This window comes from Condylura cristata, unplaced genomic scaffold (assembly GCF_000260355.1).
Source record: "Condylura cristata isolate star-nosed mole 26May11 unplaced genomic scaffold, ConCri1.0 scaffold00019, whole genome shotgun sequence".
Classification (NCBI taxonomy): Eukaryota; Metazoa; Chordata; class Mammalia; order Eulipotyphla; family Talpidae; genus Condylura; species Condylura cristata.
Genome location: NW_004567120.1, coordinates 22346942 through 22352941, shown reverse-complemented (window position 1 = coordinate 22352941; position 6000 = coordinate 22346942).

Below are 6000 nucleotides of genomic sequence, written 5' to 3'. Positions count from 1 at the left end.
GAATTGGGGTTAAACCCCATGTTAGAGATATTTTCTTAGGTGAAATAAAAAAGGAAATCGAAATAGGATATTTAGGAAGGTACATAGATGGTCATGAAAGCAATTGTCTTGTTTGTTTACTTTTGTGAAAAGTTCCATCATAGGTGCTTTTTCTCTTTATCTCTAATCATGTCTTACATTTCAAAAAATAGGATTTTTGAGGAAAAATCAGCAATTCCACAACATTTTATATTTCATTTATCTTTTAAAGAAGAATTTCCTTTTTGCCCATGACTGACTGCTTGACTCTTATTTCTATGATAATTTCCTATTCTTTTTCCCCTTTTGCCTTATATTATTGCTAAAGCCTGTTTGGTTTTGCATGTAATCCATACCTCACACTTTGCCAGTTATAGGTCTGTGCAAAATTCGCTGCCTTGAAATAGTATTCTGTCTTTTGATGAAAAAGAAGCCTTGTTTGTTCTACAGATGTTTTCTATGAAGAAATGGCTCAGCTCTGCTTTGTACCAACATGGTGCATTTCTAAACAATTTCTTTCTCTTTGAATAATAAGGTATTCAAACCTCATGGTGGAGGCTAACTAAAGTAGAATTAGAGGCTCGCTAGAGGAGAAATGTCTATGGTCACAGAGTCTGAAATAGAACAACTAAAAACTTCCCTTTCTTATGAGTTCGGCGAATGTTCTCTTTTTGTTGAGGGTTGGTTTACATAAAAAGACTGTATTGAAAATTTTCACTGAGCCAGGCATGGTTTGCATATTTGCAGCCATGGGAGAAACCCCAGTTCTCTCTGCACTTTATCAGCTCCTCAGTGGCAAATTTGTGGTATGTTTTTATTCTGCTCTCATCTTTCTTTAGAGCTTGTGTAACAGCTGCCTAGCATAGTTCAAAACTTCTATCAATGTGGTGACCATATTTTTCAATTGCAAGTCAGGACACATGGTCTGACAAATTCCAGTGTACTTAAGGAAACAATGGAACAGAATAGTTGAAGTTCAGACAGTTGGGGAATATATAGACACCATTCTTAGAAAAACAAGCACGTTGCAATTTTGTCAGCATGGGAACATTTATTAAGGTTTCTATTATTTGTGACAGAGAATGCTGTGCTTCACCTATTGAATTTTTTGCTCCTTTTGAGATTCTGTAGTTGTGTTTGCTGAGATTTCAGATAGGGTTTGACCAGTTTTAAGCCCAGTAAAGTCCTGCTGAGTTCTGGTGGTTCATTGCTTCCAGTGTTGTGTGACTTTGCTACAGCAACTACACCTTGTGAAAGTGATGTGTTTGTGTGATGAGGATCCCAGGAGAGTGCCATATTGAATTACTATTCCTATAATCATAAAGGCCCTGACAGGTGGGTGTATTTTGACTTTATACTTCATACGTCATATTGTGGGGGGCATGTCGCCTTTAAGTCTTACAAAGTCCTCCTGGAATGAGAGGGAACAAAGTGGACAAAATTCATGGAGCTTTCTTATTTGAAACTTCAGAGAAAATAGTTCATTAAAGAAAAGCCATTAATATTCTGCAAAGGACTCTGGCTGGAGGGAAAGGACCCTGGGTTGAGCTGACTTTTGATATTTATCTGTAAACTTCTCTTAGTGAGACTGTCTCCCAGAAAGATCTAGTTTCCCATCTCTTTTCAGAGGAGAAGTCAGAGTTTAAATCTACCTGCCTTTGTCTAATGTGCCTACCCTGATAGACTCCCCAGGTGAATTTCCTTCTCCTTTCTTCTTCCAATATCCCTGTCTTATCCTCTGTCTTAATGTGGCAATTTAAGGTGATGTCTGAAGTCATGTGGGCAAGTTACTTAGTCATTTTTAGGTTCTCCCATGTGCAGGAAGTAAACTTGTTACCTTTAAACTTCTTTATGGCTGTTTCTTTTATCAACTTTTGCCAAATTCCATGACTTTGAATTCCTCATCGCCACCTCCTCAAATGTCCCATTCTCTTCTCCCTTTCTTGCAGACTGGCATCTAGTGAGGACCACAGTCTGCCTACCACCAGCATGTTTTGTCTGGTCTGTGGTGTTTATAGCCTCCTTTTCAATGGGAACATAGTCTGGTTCACTCAGTGAACTGGAAATTTTCTTATATTTAGCCCACTGATACTCATCTATGTTCTCTTTTGGGCTCCGGAAGGCATTTCAGATTCAGACAGCTCCCATGTCAGTTTAAATCCTGCTCATCATCCAAGGGCCACTTCAGATGCCTTCCCTCCCAGAAAAGTCTTCCTTGTTCCTGTAAAAGACTGACAGGTGCAGCCATTTTTAAATGGCACCAGGGAAACCATTACAGAGAAATAGCATAATCTGTCTTGTTTGAACTAGGTCAAAGACCTTTGAATTCGGTCAGAGACTTTTAAAATGGGCCAAAAGAAATTGTTTTAAGAAATCATCTAGCAAACAATTGCTTGGTCAGTCATGTGGATCACAAGGACTGACAATTATGGACTTTTTGCTGGAGGATAGAATCAGTAAGCAATTATGTATTGCCAAGAATAGTTAAGCTTGGTAGTACCAGTTAACCCTTTTTTGCAACCACTTATATCATCTTCTCCTCTCATGAAAACCCCTATTTTTGTCCCCTCCTTGAAACACTGGGCTTTTGTCCAAATCTGTGTCCCCCACATTGCAATTCTTTGATACTAAATAAACACACTTTGCCTCCTGAATTTTTAGGTTAACAATCTCTTTAGAACCTGAAATGTCTTGTCCTCACCTTCTTTTTTTCTTCTAAACTGTGTAAAGTAGACATCTTCCTCAGATTCCTGTTAATGGTGTGTGCACATTTTCGGCACTTACTGAACTCTAAGCTCCCTGAGAACAGGGAGAGGTCTGATTTTAGTGTTCCTTGTAACCTCCTCAGTGTCTGGTAGTGTTAAGAGGGGTACCAGTTCCCTGTCCCCAATTATATGCAGCCACCTTGGACTAGGGTTACTGGTAACTAGGGTGGATAGATGAATGGCCAGGTGAAGTTCTGTAACATGAAAGCAGGTGGGCTTTTGCCTCTCCATCTTGCCTTGCACCCAGGGACTTGGAGGAGACTGGTAGATTATGCATCGAGGACAGACATGTAAAGCCACTTACTAGAAACGTGGGTGAGAGACATGTGGGTGGGAGACACGTAGGAAGGCTGTCCTTGGCAGAGACAATGGCAGCCATTATCTTGATTTGTACCTTTGTCTTGCTCCTTTTGTTTCAGAATTGCCTGAAATCTTTTTGCTGTTCCCCACCAGAAGATACCTCAGACTTGTGGCAAATCTTCTGTCTTCAGTGGCCCTGCCTCAGGCCAGCCTTTTTTGGGTGGGCACAAGGGAATAGGGAAATCTCGCTGTTCTATGGGAAATATCCTCTTTTCTATGCACACTAATTCTATTACAGATGTATTGCTCCAAAAGTCAGCTTCCTTTATCTTTATGCAGTGGATGGCAGGACCCTGTTTTAGAGTGTGCCACCCTTAAATTTGGGGTCCCTGAGGTCCCCTCAGTCACACACTAGCAGTAGCTGTTTGCTTATGTTGGACAGTTAGATGCTTTTTGACTGGTCAGTGAAACTCTCCTCACTGCAAAGTTAACCATAGAAGTTCACTAAACAAAATGTATTTTGTAGAAATGCATTCTAGAAAGGGATAATACATTTTGGTGAGCATTCAAGAAGTGCCCAAGTAGATTCTTCTCTGGAAGGACAGAAAGTAGATTTTTCACTCAATCAGCAATGTTGGCACAGGATCTGTATTTCTTTAGTTTTGTTTCCAAATTGGTATTGACGTCAGTCACCGAGAAGTAATCTTGGCTCATGCTAAATTTCACATTCAACAGGATGGACTTTGAAAAGCAAATGGAGTGAAAACCCATAAACTGGGAAGCTCTAAAATGAATGTGCATGGTTAGTGTAATCAGTGACTAATTAAGGTGAGGTTTATGACTGTTTTACTCTTTTACCCTGAAGAAATTTCCAGAACGGTTATGCACCACTTCCTACTGATGACTGGGAGGCCAGAGGGTCAGAAAGTCAACGTCATTGAGGGGTCTAATTCTGTCATAGATGGGTTGATGAATGGGTTTGTGGCTCAAAGAATAATTATTCTCAGCAGGTCATTTTGTTTCCTTGGGTGACTCAGAAAGGTTGGGATGGACTCCATACAGTCAGTACAAACTTTTGAGTAAAGCGCGAAACCACTGCTGGATTTCTACCACTGTGCTAATAAAAACTGGCTCATACTTTTTTTTTAAAGATTTATTTATTTATGCAAACAAAACTGGGGTACATGCCAGAGGTACAGAGGTGGTGAAAGTATTCACCAGAGACAGAGTGGGGAGCAGAACAGGCCAATTGACAGAGTACACTGCTGAGGGGAGCAGCGGGCGGGTCAGGAGAGGTCTGCTGCACCATGTGGGTCACCTCTCTGACCGGGAATCAAACTCATGCTGAAGTGGCTTTACCTTCTTAGTGCTGTGCTTTAACCCACTGTGCCACCAGGGAGGGGCCCCGGATCAAACTTTTACAGGGATAAAAGGAATCATTTGGAGCCTCCTACAATGTGGGGGAGGAAGCCCAGGCTAAGTTCCAGGGCTCCAGCCTCCCTGCCCTTTGTGGCTTTGGTGCTGATATTTGTTTTCACCACCAGAAACCAGAGCCTCTACTCCCATCTTTCCATCAAGAGGTAGATTGAAAAGTCCTGCCACCTCCCCCCCCCCAAAAAAAAAGTAGAACATCAAAGGATCCACCCATAGGGATTAGATAATTTACATACACTGTCACCAGAAACTTCACAGCTCTTTAAAAAGAAGATCTTGCCATATGTATTTCAGTGACTTCTGAGGAGAGTGAATTGTAGAAAAATATAGTTTTTGTTTTTGTTTTTGTTTTTTTTTCAAAAAATAAAGTATGTGTGAAAGCCCACACTCACGCATGTGATGTCTGGAAGGCTCTTCAGCAAAGGCCATCAGGTATCTGGTGGGCAGGTGTGTGAAGGTTTTATAGGGGAGAAGGTACTTTGTAATTTTTTACATTTTTTCCTTGTTTGTTTTTGTAATGAGCATGCATTTCTGTTATGATAAGTAGAAACAATAAGTAAACATTCTTTTCTTTAAAAGGAAACATAACAAAGCTTTTTGATATTAACTTTTATTTACACTGAAATGTAGATTCTGAGTATCACCCACTTGAGGGAGGTGTGTGATAGGGTTTATTTAGGTAGCAAAGATTTACCCGGAGATGTGGCTTTAATGATGGCATTCCTGCTAGTGAGGTTTTGGTAAAGTGCAACTAGATATTCCATTCCCTGATGCCTCTCTAGGGGTTCTTGGTGCTGGGTCCAGTGATTTTCAAACCACCTTTCCAGGGGCTGCTGGGCAACTGTGGGTGCACCCCCAGATCTTCCAGGGCTGCTTTGACCAGAGCAGCTCTGCTTTTCTGGTATCTGAACACAAGATTTCCATGTCTTGAAGCACTGCTAAGGCCTACAGACAGAGATGGGAGCAGTTTTTGGTCACCAGGGAAGAGTTTTGAATGGCACAGAACCAAGTGGCTCCTTGAACTCATCAACAGACAGCTCACTGCTCAGAGGAGCAAAGGGTACTGAATTAATGGTTTTATCCACAACCCATGTTGCTGGGCCTTCACGCTTGACTTTTTAAACCACAATATTGTCTTTGGAACATCCTCGAAGACCCCTTGTATAGTTGAGAGACCACTTCCACCAGCTTCTGCCCTTCATTTTGCCATAGACCAGGAACTGTTCCTTTCTTCTGCTTCGCGTTAATCTGGCAGGTTCCTCTGTGTGTATTTACTAAGTTCTCAGGGCTGGGCCAGGTTTGGGGGGGTGAGTCATCAAATTGCTTTTCATTTGGTGGTGATTTTAATGGCCTCAGATGCATTTATTTTAGGATTTTATTTTCTTAATAGCAGACATCCTCAAAATCAATAGTTGAAAAAAGAGGAACCGCTTATTGTATTATTAGTACGGGCTTCCCTGACTGCATGACCCTGGTGGCCAGT